The sequence below is a fragment of the Gopherus flavomarginatus genome, chromosome 24, assembly GCF_025201925.1.
Source record: "Gopherus flavomarginatus isolate rGopFla2 chromosome 24, rGopFla2.mat.asm, whole genome shotgun sequence".
NCBI classification, from domain to species: domain Eukaryota; kingdom Metazoa; phylum Chordata; order Testudines; family Testudinidae; genus Gopherus; species Gopherus flavomarginatus.
Window position 1 is genome coordinate 7,671,735 of NC_066640.1, and position 16,659 is coordinate 7,688,393.

The 16,659-nt window shown below is 51.6% G+C and overlaps 1 protein-coding gene across 2 annotated transcripts in view; it reads left to right on the forward strand.

The window, feature by feature from the left end:
- The window catches only part of NRTN (neurturin), an 85,563-nt gene that overhangs the window by 548 nt on the left and 68,356 nt on the right, over positions 1-16,659 (forward strand). The window contains exon 1 of one of the 2 annotated variants that reach the window (XM_050934276.1): positions 8,453-8,507. The exons of the other annotated variant lie outside the window; for it this stretch is intronic. The gene's annotated coding sequence lies outside the window, so the exon portion shown is untranslated. Of the gene's footprint in view, positions 1-8,452; positions 8,508-16,659 lie in introns of those variants that run through there. 2 annotated transcript variants of the gene reach the window in all.

Sequence of the window (16,659 nt, forward strand, 5' to 3'; positions counted from 1 at the left end):
GGGGAAACGGGTGGATTTGTCCTGGGTTCACTAGCCACTGTAAGGGCAGGTGGTGACCCTGTGGCAGGGGTGGGGGAAGTGCTGGCTGCTTTTCACGTTTTTATACCTTTGCGGGGGGGGGGGGGGGCGTATGGAGGTTATTTTTTAAAATACAAATGGGTGTGTGGTGTTGTCCCTGCTCAAATCTTCGCTAGATCCTAGTAGAGCAGGAGCAAAACAACCACAGCTTGTTCCTGTAAGAGGGCTGGACTGGGGCGACGGGCCAGAGTCTGTCCCCTTGACTCAGTTGGACCTGGCTCCAGGAGTCCCGTTACAATAGAACCTCAGAGTTACGGACACCTTGGGACTGGAGCTTGTTCGTAGCTCTGAACCAAACCTTACGGTTGTTCTTTCAAAAGTTTACACCTGAACATTGGCTTAATACAGTTTTGAAACTTACTGGGCAGAAATGTTTCTTTCATTTAACACAGCACTGAACACAGCATCTCAGGGTTGGAAGGGACCTCAGGAGGTATCTAGTCCAACCCCCTGCTCAAAGCAGGACCAAACCCCAGACAGATTTTTACCCCCATTCCCTAAATGGCCCCCTCAAGGATTGAACTCAAGGAGTTTAGCAGGTCAATGCACAAACCGCTGAACAGTGTTCACTTTATTTTTTTGGTCTCTGTTGCTGCCTGGTTGGGTCCTTCTGGTTCCCGGTGAGGTTGACTGGCCAGTTCGTAACTCTGGTGTTCCTAACTCTGAGGTTCTTCTGTCCCTTCATGGACTTTGGACGTGGTCCCTAGCGAGATACTGCTCAATGTGAACAAAGGCAGCAGAGGCAGACCTGTAACTTGGGGGCCAAATCCTGCAGCTCTTACTCAGGCAAAACCGGTATTGAAGTCAATGGGTCAAATTCAGGCCTTTCGTTTACACTCGCTGCATCCTCGGGGGATGGAATGTGGCCTGATCAGAGCTTGGACATGGGATCGTGCTCCCGTCTGTCTGCTGGAGCCTGTCCAGAATGAAGGACTCTGTTGCAGCGAAGTTTGCTAGAGAATGTTTCAAGTCTCCTGATCTGTGACTGGCTCTGCCACCCCTTGAAGTTGATGGAGTCGATTCTCCCTCGCCTGGCACCTTGGCCAAGGGAGTGCAGCGCGTCCCTAAGTCGAGACTGTGTAATTTCACTAAGTGGGTTTATCCCGCTTCCCATCCTGCTGGAGGTGAACCCCTGTGCACGCGGCTGGGTTGGTGTCCAGAAGTCCTTTCCGTCTAGCGAGGGGAGTTTGTCTCCAAGTATGAAGCAATCTCATTGCATCGAAACACAAACACTGCCAGAGCTGGTCATGGCGGGGTTTGTTCGTGTAAGGGGGGGAAAATGTGTCCTGTCCAAATATTATTTTAAGAAACGGAAGAATCTGCATCTGCACTTTGCCTGCCTTCACAAACCTGTCACCTTCTCGCAAGTTTTATTAGCCAGTTCTAAGCCCCCTCTGAATTCTCCTCATTGTATCCAGAGGGCTTAGCAGGGGCTGTCAGGTCAGTTTTACCTCTGCACGAAGGGAAAGAAAATTCCCAGTATTGCTGGGCCTGGGTGGAGGTTTAAAAATGTGAACCGTGGAAGTTTTTAAAGGAGTAAGGTTGCAGTGATTCCTTACTAATTACTAGGCAGCAGGTTTAAAACAATCAAAAACAAGTATTTCTTCAAATGATGCACAGTCAACCTGTGGAACTTGTTGCCAGGAGATGTTGTGAAGGCCAAAAGGCCATCCGACAAAGTGGGTATTCACCCACAGAAGCTCATGCTCCAATACGTCTGTTAGTCTGTAAGGTGCCACAGGACTCTTTGCTGCTTTTAACAGATCCAGACGAACACAGCGACCCCTCTGATACTTGAGGGTTTAAAAAAGAACTAGATAAATTCATGGAGAAATAGGTCCATCAATGGCGATTAGCCAGGACAGGCATGGATGCAACCCCACACTCTAAGAGTCTCTAACCTCTGTTTGCCAGAAGCTGGGAGTGGATGACAGGAGATGGATCATTCAGTTGCCTCTACTGTTCATTCCATCTGATGCACCTGGCATTGGCCACTGTTGGAAGACAGGTCACTGGGCTAGATGGACCATAGGTCTGACCCACTATGGCCGTTTTTATGTTCTTACCTATATATGGTAGTTGGTAGCAAAGATGGGTTTAAATCATATTTTTGCTTCTGGATCCAACCCTCAATTAGAGAATGGGCTGAGCAGATAGTTTATCGCAACAGGGAAATCAGAAGAGCAAGGAAGCCGAAGTAGCAGTGGAGTGAGATTAGTCACAGATTGAAGCCTAGAAGTCGGCACATCGGAGTTCTTTTCCCTGCTCCATCACTACCTGCCTGGGTGAGCTGGGGCGAGTTGTTCATGGCCTGCTTTTTCAGAGGCCCAGAGCACCTGCAGTTTCCCTTATTCGGGGATCTAAATGTTCACAGATAGAAAGATTTTAAGGCCTGAAGGGACCATGATGATCATCTAGTTGGACCTCCCGCATGACACAGGCCACAGAACCTCAACCAGTGAGTCCTTCCTCCAGCACCTGTGGTTTTAGGAGACTCCTGCTCCTACTTTTAGCCACCTGCTTTAATGGAACATGAGAGTTGCAAAACATCTCTGAAAACCAGGCCTTGATCTTTGCTGAGTCTCTGGTTCCCTGTCTGTAAAATGGAGCCAGCGGGACCCACCACACAAGCAAGACCCGATTCACTAACTACTCGCTGGGGTGCTCCATAGCCAGTAGCTGGGATGCTGCTGCAGAAGCCAGTTTGACTACTGCTACTCTTCCAGTGGGAAAGAAATGGCAGAAACCCGAGGCCCTTGTTCTGTTCTCAACTCATGCAAACTCCAGTTTGCTTCCGTGGAAATCTTGCCTTGAATAAGGGCTGGGGAAAGACAGAGCAGAGAACTCAGAATACTATCCTCTTGGTCAGTACCTGACGATTAGTATTCCAGCCTGGTGAGTGTGGGTGTCTGAGGGCACCTGATGGGTTTTACATTCTCGGACCCTCTACAGAATGATCCCAGTAGAATGAAATGAGCGAGTCGCATTCAGACTGGCCCAGAGAGTCTGCCTGTGTAAGGAAGGGCTTGATCCTGCCAATGCTACCGACCAAGGACTGTGTTTGTTGCCCCCAGATGTGGAAGAGCCAGGGCCTGATTCTATAGTGGCCCTGTGCCTTATGCAGCCATTTACACCAGGGAGCCTAAATCACTCCCCTTCTACTCTGATGGCATTTCACACTTGGCACAATTGTATATGACTGCATGAGGCTCAAGACAGTGGCGAATCAGGCTCGCTATGCTACGAGCTTTCCTCACTGGGGATTGGTCCTGCTTTGAGCAGGAGGTTGGACTAGATACCGCCTGAGATCCCTTCCAACCCTGACATTCTATGATCTATGATCACTGAAGCTCTCCTCTAATCTCTAGGAGGGTAATCTCGTCAGAAAGGGTGTTGGGGGTGGGTGGGGATGTGAGATTCACACAAACTATGATTCGTCTCTTCTTCCTCCCTTTCCTTGGGACAGAGACTCAGCCCTGCTGGTTCATCTCCACTGCAGGCAGGTGGATTGGCTGGTTGATTGATTGAACTCAAACGTGAGTCAGAGGGTTTTTTTTTGACTCTCTGGTTTTATTATATTTCTTTCAAGTGGCCCTGTCGAAACTGGCCATCCTAATACAGGAACACCTCCCTGCAAAGCAAGGAGTAGGTTCCAGGAGATGCAACGACAAGCACAAGGAATTGATATCGAGCAGCTCCGTGCTAATGCCCGTTCCCACAGGTAGTATGCGCCACAGATGGTGATTGCAAGTGGCAGGCATTTTGGTTACTTAACGTTTACAGTTAGGAAATGCCATAGGCATTAGGCACTGGGGCTGACTCACAGGGCGAGTGCCAAAGCTGATGACTTTATGAGACCTGCAGGTTTTGGCATTTCAGGAGAAAGGTTTAAGGGGACAGCTGATCCAAAGCTGGGGGGGTTTGAAGTCTGAGAGCCATATGCTCAGCCGGGGTAAATCAGCATCGCTCCACTGACTTCTTACGCCACCTGAAAATCTGTCCCCAAACCTCTCAGTGCATTATGATCATAAAGGGTCAGAGAGATTGTTTTCTAGTGGTTTTCCTAGAGTGAGCCAAGAAGAGCAGTGGCTTTTTATTGCACCTCAATCGATACTTCACTACCCCTGAGTCATTTGAGTGCCACATGTGGAATGGATCGTAGGCGGCCTCGGTCAGGCAATCAGCAGTTCCAAAGCCTTCCAAAGTCTTTGGGGTGGGGAGTCTTTTTCTTCTGGGATTGTACAGCACCAAGCACAGTGGGGTTCTGGTCCATGATGGGCTCTTAGATGCTGCAATAATACACAAAATAAATCCTAGCCAACAGTTTCAGCTGTACCCCCCTTCTCTAGCTAGCCAACTGAACGCTCTACAATGTGAATCAATCAGGCTACACTTGATATTTATCTCCAGCCGTGTCCACAATGTGGAGAGGAAAAACAGAGGGATTCCAGAGAGGCATGAGCTGGGGAATGCCAGTAACTCCCAGCCCAGATCCGAGTTGGGAGCAGGACAGGAGGGAGTTGGTAAGGGTAGGACTGTGCCTTGCAGCATATAGGTGTGGTCAGACCTGCTGACTTAGTGCACTGTGGTCTCAGGGCTTCCTGCCTAATCCTCGGAACGGGTTATAGAAGTGGGGAGTGGGTTATGGATGTTCATAGGCTTTTCAGTGATGCTCATCACCCCAGGATTGTGTGTGTTGATGTTTCTCACCACGTCCCCTGCAGGGGGTGGGAAATGTTAGCCTCGTTTCGCAGGTGTGGAAACTGAGGCACAGAGAAGTGAAGCGGCTTGTCGTCTAGCAAGTCCGTGGAGAGCTGAGAACAGACCCCCAGTCATGACTTTCTGTCCAGGGCCCTAAGCACATGACCAACCTGTTCCTTTTACCTATACGCTTTGGCCAAGGTTGCTGGGAGTGTCTAGTCCAGGGGTGGCCAACCTGAGCCCGAGAAGGAGCCAGAATTTACCAATGGGCATTGCCAAAGAGCCACAGTAATACAGCAGCCACCCCCCATCAGCTTCCTCCGCCCCCCACTTCCAGTGCTTCCCACCCACTGTCAGTCCCGCCAATCAGCGCCTCCCTCTCCCTCCCCGCACCTCTCGATCAGCTGTTTCGTGGCTTGCAGGAGGCTATGGGGGCGGTGGAGGAGCAAGGGCACAGCAGGCTCAGGGAGGGGGCAGGAAGGAGTGAAGGGGGGCAGGGCCTGTGGCAGGGCCAGGGGTTGAGTTGAGCACCCCCCAGCACATTACAAAGTTGACACCTGTCGCTCCAGCCCCAGAGTTGGTGCCTGTACAAGGATCCGCATATTAATTTCTGAAGAGCCACATGTGGCTCCGGAGCCACAGGTTGCCCCCTCCCCCCCACTCTAGTGATTTTGAGTTACCCAACCTGAGACCTCTTAAAGGGGCCTGATTTTCAGAAAGTGAGCTACAAGCCCCTCTGAAAATCTGTTCTCTTCAAAAGTCTTGGACCAGGCACCCCCCAAACAGGGCCGGCTCTAGCAATTTGGCTGCCCCAAGCACGGCGGCATGCTGCAGGGGGCGCTCTGCCGGTCCCGCGGCTCCGGTGGACCTCCCGCAGGCATGCCTGTGGATGCTCCACCGGAGCCGCGGAACCAGTGGACCCTCCGCAGGCACGCCTGGAGGAGGTCCACCGGAGCCGCCTGCTGCCCTCCCGGCAATGGCAGAGCGCCCCCTGCGGCAAGCCGCCCCAAGCACGCGCTTGGCACGCTGGGGCCTGGAGCCGCCCCTGCCCTGAAATCACTAGCCACCCCTGAGAATCCCAAGCCCTGTCAGCACTTATAACACAGATGCTGTCAGTGGGCTAAATTAACTTGTTTCTGATGTCACCAGCTCCAACCTCCCATGCTAAAGAGCATTCCGCATGCTCTTTTGACCTCCTCAGATGCCTTTTGCCCACCAATCCACTCCCGCCACGGCTGCCTCTAACCTTCCAGCCCCCGGAGCGATTTTAAACAGCTGCCGCTGTGAAAGCCTCATTAAAAATGTGTCTTTCTTTCCTCATCATACAACCTAGCCGAGAAAGATGGAAGGCGAACTAAATTCAGACTGGGAACAAGGCGCGCATTTTTAACAGGGGGGGTCATTAACCATTAGCGCAATTTACCAAGGGTTGCGGTGGAGTCTCCATCGCTGGCAGTTTTTAGATCAAGATCAGATTTTTTTTTTCTAAAAGATCCGGTCTGGGAATTATTGGGGGGTGTTGAGCATCCTGGTGGATCCTTCTGGTCTTGGCATCTGTGTCTCTACTTCTCGACTGGAAATCGTCCTTGTTCCATACAGTGTTGGGCCTCAACGGGTTTGTCTGTGTTGCATTCCTCAGCTAGCTTTGGTCTAGCTAGCTTGGGTGCCAACAGCGGTGAAGCACACCGGCTAGCTGCCCAAATACAAGCCCAGCAGGGAGCCGGGGTATGTACTAGAGCAGTGGTCCCCAACCTTTTTCGTCTGGTGGGTGTCGGACAACGAGCCACCGTGGCCAGCGGACAAGCATCCGCCGAAATGCCACCAAGAAGCGACAATGTCAAGAGGCGTCGCCGCCGAAAATCAGCGGCATTTCGGCAGCTCTTGATGCTGCTGCTTTTTGGCGGCGATGCCTCTTGACTTTGCCGCTTTTCGATGGCGTTTCAGCGGATGCTTGTCTGCGGGCCAGTACTCAGGTGCAGATAGATGCCCTGGCGGGCGCCATAGTGCCCATGGGCACCGCCTTGGGGACCACTGTACTAGAGAGAGTCTGGAGCTCTGCTCAGCGCATGGTGCCTGTGCCAAACAGAGAATGGGAGGACTGTTATACCCAGGTGCAGAGATCCTTGCTTGGGAAGCTGACTCCAGCTTTAAGCCCCCCTTGGACTGGATTTCTCTGTCTACCCCATGAAAGGGAATGGCCCCTGCATCTCAGTCCCTCTCATGAATACATCTCACTATCGTGCTTCTGGCCTGCCTCGGTGAACAGCTACCCCAAGGTCAGACTGGAAATACAGTTCCCGTTTTCCCCCTTCTCTTCGAGCAAAACGCTGAGTTGAAACATACATCCAGGACATACATCCACATCCTCCCCACCTCGTAAGGATTCCAGCACAGATGGGCACCTATTTAACACTTAATTTCAAGGTCACATAGGGTAACCAGATGTCCTGATTTTATAAGGATAGTCCCGATTTTGGGGTCTTTTTCTTATATAGGGTCCTATTACCCCCCAACCCCCGCCCTGATTTTTTACACTTGCTGTCCAGTCACCCTAAGGTCGCATGAGATAGGACCTTAAATCTGCAAGCCCTCGTTGGCTGTTGCTGTTCTCCCGATTCCGACCCACACTTAGGGGCCCCAGTGGAGATCAGGGCTAGACGCCGAACGGAGACTGGTCCTGTTTGGATTTTGCACGCTTTTGGGGCTTTCCTACGGGTCTGTACAGGGCCTAGCACGACTGAGCCCCCCATCTCGGAGGGGCCTTCCAGATGCTACTGCAAGATGAATAATTAATTTGGGGGAAAAACCATTTGAGGCGCACCATAGGGATAGTTCGTCTTTCTGTCTCACCCGGCATCTGCTGCGGGTTGAGGCCGGGGCAAGGAGAACGAAAGAGGTAAATAGTAGGACTCCGCTGTTGACAAAGTTTCTGACACAGGGATTTGGGGCTACTGATGCGCAATCCATCGGTTGTGTTGGTTTGTTTTTTTTTTTTTTGGTTCCCCTCCAGTGACTGCAGGCTTTCATTACTTGTCTAACCCAAAACACATGTGCCAAAGCCTGCTGCTGGGATTCATCCCCTTGCGGCCTGTTCCCATGTGGCCTGGCAGCACGCAGCCCTCAGCTCTGAGCCCTCCAATCTGCTTTAAAGCTGCACAGGCAGGGGAGGGTGCCAGGGGAGATCTGGTCAAGGGCTTCTCCTCCCTTTGCAGCAATGCTGGGCTCAGCTCGTTCATCTAAATAAACTTAATCCTCAGAGTGCTGCTGTCATTAATCAGACTCTGTTTTCAAGACACGGGACCTCCTTGCTTCTCTGCAAGGCGGTGCTGGAGGCTTTTGATATGCTAGTGCCAGGCAGGAGACAGGAAAGAGGGGAGCCGGATTAGCTCTGACATGAAGGAGTCCCATGTTTGGGCTTGTAAGGATTAGATTTGTATCAGGAAATGTCGGTCAGCATCAATTTCATCCCCCCTCCATTGGCAGTCATTGAAATTTACGGAGGACAAATGCTGTTTGAGAACTAATTACAGTCAAAATCCCACCCCGAAGCAGAGGTCGGTGTATCTCGAAAGCTTGTCTCCCTCACCAGCAGACGTCGGTGCACCCAAGTCATCTCGCTACTATCCTGGTACCGACATGGCCGGCAGGCAGACACATTCCAGAGATTTTGAGTTTTGAATTCAGCTCGTTACAAATGGACCGACGAATGACTAGGAAAAGCGGGCACGGTTTGTTGATTTAAGGATAATTACTTTGTTTACTTTGACGCGGGATGTTGGCAGTTTGTGTTTTACCAGCTTATAAAGTGTTAACTTTTTGAATCTCAGGGGCTACTGCTATTAAATAATTGTCCGTCCCTCCCCGCAAATTTTGTGCAACTATGGAAAAATTAAATAGATATTAAAAGGCTGAACAATAAACTTCGATACCTGTTGAAATAAAAAAAAATAGAATTCTGTCAAGCCTACCCATGTTGCATTTTCTTGTGGCCACAGTATCCATGAATTTGTACTTAATTTGTTATCATTTATTATTTGTGGAAGTACCCAAGAACCTTGTCCTGGACCCGCATCGCGCTAGGTGCTGTACAATCACAGAGCACAAAGATGGTCCCAGGCCCAAAATGCTGCCAGGCTTGGAGTGATTTCTGGGAGGAGAATTAGCCACATGTGCAGCTCACAGTGGAGATGATTATTCGTGACGCTTGCCCGAGAAAACGGTGGGAGACCGAATATATTTTAAAGTGGATTGATGGCTAATGAAGGGCTCAAATTTCCCAGCCCTGAACATAACATAATGAATCATTGTGACTGGGATCAAGCCACAGAGTTCCTTATCCACCATGTTCCTCAGTTACACTGGAGAAGGTGCCCATTGTGCTAATGGGTAGATCCTGGCATGTTGGGAGCTAAAACCCTGGCCTCACCTTTGGGTACTGAGCACCTGAAAAATACACCCTGAGCGATTTTGAAAATCTATCCCTAGATTATGAGCAATTCTGGGCAGCGTCTGTCCTTTTCTATATGCTTGTACAGCACCCAGTGTGGTGGGACCCAGCCTGGCTGGTTTCTAGGCACTAGAGCAATATATAGGTAACAACATGTCTCAGCCTTGTCCTCATCTCCAAGTGAGAGCGTAGCTAAGCAGACAGTGCAAAAGATGCTCTCCTTTTCTCTTCTCAAATTTGGAAATTAATTGATGACTGACGTTTCACTCCAGGGTGTGGAATCATGAACAAGGTTTTTAATAGTGGCTTAAAGATGGCTCTGATTTTTTTTTTTTTAAAAAAGACTTCGTCTAGCTAACAGGAAGCGGTGTTGCTGATTCATGCAGGTTTGTTTTGTGAGTCTCATGATATTTAGTGGTTTCATCCAAGCCCCAGCTCCTGGAGTCCTGTGATTGCACGGATCACTGATTTAATTTTATAAAAAAGGAAGAGTCTAGCCCTTATGATGCAGGGAAAAACTTGGAAACATGGCCCTCTAAGGCTCAAAAGCCAGAAGGTGAATAAAAAGAAAGTAGCAATTGTTATTCTTTAAAATCTCAGGGCTTTTTCAGGGGGGTGTCTAGCTTATGAGTTGTGGACGCTTGGGCATTGGCAGGACTGGGGAAGGGGTAGAAGAATCCCACAAAGTTGAGGTTGGCACAAGAAGGTATTTATTTTTTCATTAGACATTTTCACTCTCTGTCTCCTCATCCTCCCCCTCCCATCTTTGTTTTTCAGTTTGCTCCACCCTATTCTCTATTTTTCAGTCTATTTGGCCCCGTCTTTCACTTTCTCTGCTCCTCTCACCCCTGAATCGAACAATCACACTCAAAGTGCGGGTGAAATTCATTCCTGTGCAGAGGGGGCCGGGCCAAGAACCAGGCACTACTTACATTCTGGGCTTCCTAGGGTCCTTTCATTCTGGCTTTGTACAGCAGCTAGCACAGTAGAGCCTTGCTGCATAGCTCCTACAGACTACAGCAATTTATAGAGTAATAATTTTCAAGATTTACCGGGGCCTTGCGATGGCCCTCTGCTCAGGCGTCAATTTCATTTTGTCTGAGAGTTGGCCTGAAAATGGATCAAGCCAACTTCTCCCACCACTGATCTGGAAAGGAAAGGACCCCTTGGTCTCAGCTGGTGTACATCATTGTTATTTTCACAGCATCTGCATAGCGAAGTTAGATGAAAACAATCTGGAAGGTGCTGATGCGACTCCGTTTTATTTCTTAGAATCCAGAACCCTAACCCCCAAGAAACAAAACCAGACAGAGACAAAGCAGGCTGCTCTTTAAGGCAATAAGGCACAACTCGCCCCACCGTGCTCTAGCCTGGGACTTTGCAGGCTGACTGCAGAAGACCCAGATCACACACTTCCGTACAGAGCCCCTTAGCCTGCCAGATGGCCCCGAGAAGTCCTAACTCTTAAAGAGAAAGCTTGCCATGTTAGCACAGTTTTCCATACACTACCATCATTGAGCTTGAATATAGTGGAGCTGTACAGATTTACAACTGAGAATCTAGCCCAGGAAATATAACAAATTCAGTTAAACAGCTCAGTGGCTGAGAGAAGACCAACCCCTCCTTGTCCAGATCCATTTCCACTGGGCCGACGTGCCTGGCTGCGACGTTCCTGCTCCCGCTGTCTGGAAAGGGAGCAAGGGCTTGAATCTCCGTGCAGGAACTGAGCTTCTGCAGAGCGTTTGGTGGCTTCTTTGCCTTTGCTAATGTTGTTCTTGGCTGTGGCCGCCTCGGGCTTGTTGGAAAGGATATTTATTGCCGGCTGTTGACCTCTAAGCCTGCCCTATACAATACGGGAGCTGTTTTACTTGGGCTGCAGCTCCAGTGGTGACAGGCTCTAACGAAGACAAAGAATAGACCCTGCTCGTTTGTTTTCTCACAGGATTTTGGGTGCATCTTTTAACCCCTCTGCTCTGTGTTGCCAGGAACTTGAACTCCTCTACCTACCTGAAGCTAGATCCTAGAGAGGGTGGGTACTGGGGAAATGCAAAGGGGAGGGTTTCTCCGTATCAGGCCCCGGAAAGTATGTCTACCCGGCAGCTGGGAGGCGCGAAGGCAGCATGTGTCGACGTACCAAGTTAGCATGAGCTCGCCTCCTGCTGCGATTTTTAGCCCGCTGGCTCGAGCAGCGCGAGCATGGGAACATCCGCCCATGCTGGGAATCACACCACGCAGCTGCCATGTGGACGTACCCAAAGTCCTTTCCTAGCCCTACGGTGTCCTCTTTGCAATGGAAGTTGCACGTGACGGTGGAGCAGGAGCTTTGCTCGAGTTAAGGCCGAGACGGAGAATTCTTAGGCCCCAACCCTTGGTCGGGGAACGTCCACGGAGCTGAGTTCCTTCCAAATGCCGCAGAACCACTGCTTCCAGCTGCATCTACGCAGTCCCGGAGGTTGCGAGGGAGGATTTGCCTCCTCGCCATGATTTCTGCCATTGTTATTTCTATTACAGGAGGGTTTGGAGGACCCAGCAGAGATAGAACACCTAGGTGCCATGTAAACTCACAGTGAGAGATGGGCCCTGAATAGACAGAGGGTGCAGGGGGCGGGGGGGGGGAAGCAAAAAGAGGAAGATTTCCACAGCCCCCTGATACATAGGGACAGGTGGTGATGGCACAGGACCCAGCATTGGCTTGTCTTAGAGCCGGGCTGCTGTGTATTCTCTCTCTGTTGTGCATGCTGCTTTCGCACCGTCTCCTGAAGTCACGGCCGAATACACCCTCTATGCTGGGGTGGGCAAACTTTTTGGCCTGAGGGCCGCATTAGGTTTTGTAAATTGTATGGAGGGCCGGTTAGGGGAGGGGGCAATGGCCCAGCCCCTACTCCCGTTCCCTGATGGCCCCCCCAGGACCCCTGCCCCATCCACACACCCCCACTCCCTGTCCCCTGACTGCCCCTGGATCCCTGCCACCCCATCCAACCCCTGCTCTCATTCCTGACGGCCCCTGTGGGATCTCTGCCCCATCCACACATCCCCGCCGCCCCATCCAACCCCTCCTCTCATTCCTGATGGTCCCCCAGGGACCCCTGCCCAATCCAACCACCCCTTCTCCCTGTCCCCTGACTGTCTCCTGCCCTGACTGCCCCCCACTGGCCCATCCAACCCCCCTCCTTCCTGACTGCCCTCCCAGGACCCCTGTCCTCATTCAACCCCCTATTCCCCCCCAACCCCTATCCACACCCTCACCCCTTGAGCACCACCCTGAACTCCCGTGCCCTCTATCCAACCCCCTCTGCTCCCTGTCCCCTTACCGCGCTGCCTGCAGCACCAGTGCCTGGTGGTGCTACAGCCGCGCCACCCAGCTGGAGCTGGGCCACACCGCCATCACCACCACGCAGCACAGAGACCGGGTCAGGCCGGTTCCGCACCTGCGCTGCCCCAGGATCTCACAGCCCTGCCACCCAGAGCATTGCGCCGGCAGTGGAGCGAGCGAGCTGAGGCTGCGGGGTAGGGGGGACAGTGGGAGAGGGGCTGGGGGTAGCCTCCTGGCCTCCGGGGGGGAGGGGGGCCTGGCCAGGACAGTCCCACGGGCCGTAGTTTGCCCACCTCTGCTCTACGCCATGCTGCAGACTGGGCTGTGCTGCTCAGAGAGGAATATTTGGGCCTCACTGGATCTTAAATAACCTTTAGAAAAGCATCAAAGTTCCTACCCAGCTACATCTTGTGGGGACGTAGGAGGGGCACTACCCTCTCCCAGGGTTCCTTGTGCAATGGTGGGGAAAGGCAAAAGGGATCTCTGATTGACAGGGCATGGTGCAGGGCTATCTCTCTGGAGCATGGGCACCCCCTCTGAGGGTGGTGCCGGGCTGCACTGCCAGTGCGTCTCAGCTGTCCTCTGGTTTCCACCTGCCCTGCAGGGTGAGGTCTGTTGATTGACACTGACTTCCTGTTAAAATACACTACCCTGCTGTACCAGAGATGAGGCAACTAGAAGGACTCAGCCTGTACCCAGCACATACTGGCAATTAATTTGGCAATTGATCTTTGATTATCAGCAGGTAAGTATGCCCAGTGGTCTGTGATGGGATGTTAGATGGGGTGAGATCTGAGTTACTACAGATAATTCTTTCCTGGGTGTCTGGCTGGTGAGTTTTGCCCACATGCTCAGGGTTTAGCTGATTGTCATATTTGGGGTTGGGAAGGAAAGTTTCCTCCAGGGCAGATTGGCAGAGGCCCTGGGGGGTTTTCACCTTCCTCTGCAGCATGGGGCATGAGTCACTTGCTGGAGGATTCTCTGCACCTTGAAGTCTTTAAACCATGATTTGAGGACTTCAGTAACTCAGACATAGGATAGGGGTTTGATACAGGAGTGGGTGGGGGAAATTCAGGGGCCTGCATTGTGCAAGAGGTCAGACTAGATGATCATAATGGTCCCTTCTGACCTTAAAATCTACGAGTCTATACTGTGTCCCGTTTATACTCACGTATGCAAAACCAGTGCACAAATCCAGCCCTGCACTCTTGGGGCCCAATTCTCCATGACCCTGCATCTCGAGTGGTCCTTTACATCCGTGCAAAGCGAGTGCAGAGTGCTGCCCAGTCGGGGCGGGAGCATTTACACCCACTTTGCACTTGCTTTGCAATAGTGCAAGTGGCTGCACAAGGGGCTGGGCCATGGAGGGTCTGGTCCTGTTAGCCTGGGCCTGTTGGCCCACAGGTCTGAGCAGCCAGGGTAGCTTAGCCCCTGGGTGTGAACATCACCACGGCAAAGCCATACCCCTGCTACTGTGCCCTCTCTGCACTTGCCCATGTGTGTCTGAGGACAAAGCCCTGGTTCTTCGGGCTGAGACGCTCTAGGATTCTTGCTGAATCAGTTGGGGGGAGAATTTATGAGGGGGTATTATGGGAAGGGCATTGGAAGACCACCAGCACTCAAATGATTTAGCCTTTGCCCTCACTGCCAGGTGGGGGTGTTTCAGTCTAAGTTAAAGCAGAGCCTGGCTTCTAACCCATCCCATAGCCAAGTCAGTAAACTTAGGTTTAATGCACCTCTCCCTAGGGAGGGGAGATTGACACAAACACCTGGGTGAGAGCGTGGGGTAATGGGCCATGTAGACGTACCGTAAAGATCAGTGTTGACCGCTGAGCTGACGGATGATGGCGCCATTGGTAAATGGTGCTGTATTTTTACCTTAGTGGTGTTGTATGTTGTATGGTCAGGCTTGGCAAAGCCCTGGTCGGGATGCTTTAGTTGGGGATTGGTCCTGCTTTGAGCAGGGGATTGGACTAGATGACATCCTGATGTCACTTCCAACCCTGAGATTCTATGATTCTATGTTGTTGTAACTGACTGGGATAGGGGGAGCAGAGGAAGCTAGGGGAACATGGAGGAGGCTAGGAGGAAGTGAAGTCCTGCCTGAGTGTGCTGGAGTTGATACTTGCAGTGTTCCAAGAAAGTCTTCAATGTCTATAAGTAAATATTACAATCCCCTTAGAACAGGCCATGATGGGAGCCCCTTCCAGGGTATAAAGCAGAACATTCCCCAAAGGAACTCTGTGCGTACACCCCACAGCAGGCTCACTGCATCTTATGTATGTTCACAACGCACTGTCTCCTACACATGCATGCCACCGGCAGAATATCTTAAGTAGTTTCACTGAATGTCAGCCCCAGGTAAGTGCTAGACTCCAGTTCAGCAGGGCAGCTGCTGACTTAGCTAAGTGGCACTTGCTTAGTGAGAGCACATTTTTGAGGCTTAGCAGCTTTGCAGGGCTGGCTGGAAGGGATGGTGCCAAGAAAGAGGATATGGCATGTGGCAAAGGAACGCAAGAGGACATAAACAGCTCATGCCCCAGTGAGGATGACATCCTCGTGCCAGGGATGTGGGCGGGGCCTAAGTGAGTGGCAGCTTGAGGGAGAGGCTTTAAAAGAATCTTTCGCTGGAGAAAGTAGCCTGTGCAAGAACCGAGACACTTGCTAATGCCAATTCTGGCAGGCAGGGGTAACATATTCCTGCCCCGTTGTCGAAAAGATCCTCCCAAGAGCAGCGGGCTCCAAGTTGGATTTCTCTGAGTGCTGAATGTCTGAGCCATCCTCCTGGTTCTGTAATGAGACGTGTTCAGTATCAGGTTGGCTAGACGGGGATTGACCCTGTCCCGGTGCGTCGCCCTGGTTGCAAACAGGCCCTGGAAATGGGCTCTTGAGGGGCCGTGTGAGAACTTCCCTGGGGCAGAAGTCAGCAGTCTTTGGGACCTGCATTAGGGGGTGCAATATGGAACTCCAGCCCCAAAGCTTTGGCTTGGTTGACCTAAAATGGGATCAAGGGAGCAGCAATTCTCATCTCAGCCAGGAAATGCACACCGTCCGCTAAGGACCATCGCACCGGAATGACCACGAGTGAGGGTGTCGCACCAGGCATTGTGTAGTGAAGTTCCCAGATCTGGGCCTATCCACGGATCTCTGGGGTGGCCCCATGAGCACTGCAAGGTGGAGTCACAGCGGGCACCCCTTTGCATGTTGATGCAGAACTTGAGAGTGTGGTGCATTGGGGTGTTTTTGTCCAGCCAGGCAGCTCTGCTTTCGAATGTAACGAGTGACTAAAAGAAGAGTGGGTTTTTGCAAGGCGCCGAGATTTTGCACAAAGTCCAGCCACTTTATGCTCAGGAATTGGTGCTGACCACACATCTGGAATGCCTCTAGCCGCATGTGGATGCCTGTAAGAGGGGGCCAGGTTTCTGACCCATATAGCAATACAGGTCGCACACAGGTTTGGGAGATCCCAGTGCAAAGACGTTCTTGCGTCCTTACGCCAAATGTGGATGCCATGCAGGACATGGCAAGATCTATTAGTTGAAGAACGTCGGTTTGCTGTGACCATTTGAACGCCACTTTCAGCCTAGGTAGATGAACTGATCCATCTTCTCCACGGCACTCGACCCCACCTGTCCTGGGGGTTCTGGCAGCCCAGCTCCACCATTCTGGATCTTGGTCTTCTGCTACGAGATGCTCAATCCCACAGTGTGGGCGGCATGTTGGAGACCTTAAGGGTGGGGTTGAATTCTCATAGCATGCCCTTGTTGAGTGGCAGACTGTGGCGCACCTATATGCAGGTGTTATAACACTTTTCTAGCATGTGCCTGAGCGATGCTGATGGGCTCATTTGATAAGACTCACATGATGCAAGTCATTTCAACCGCGTGCACGGAGGGCCACATTGGCAAGCATGGGCCTACCTTCAACCCAGGATTGCCACCTGGCCGGTTTGCAACCAGCCTAACCGGTTCTTGTACTGCCTTGCCAGTTGCTGGTCCAAAAATGTAACGTTAGGGTTGTTTTACACTTTGGGCCAATGTTTCCCTGCAAGCTGCGTGTGCACGCAGCCGTGGAGCGATCTGGGGACTACCGCATGCGTCGCGTGGCTAGGAGTTGGCCA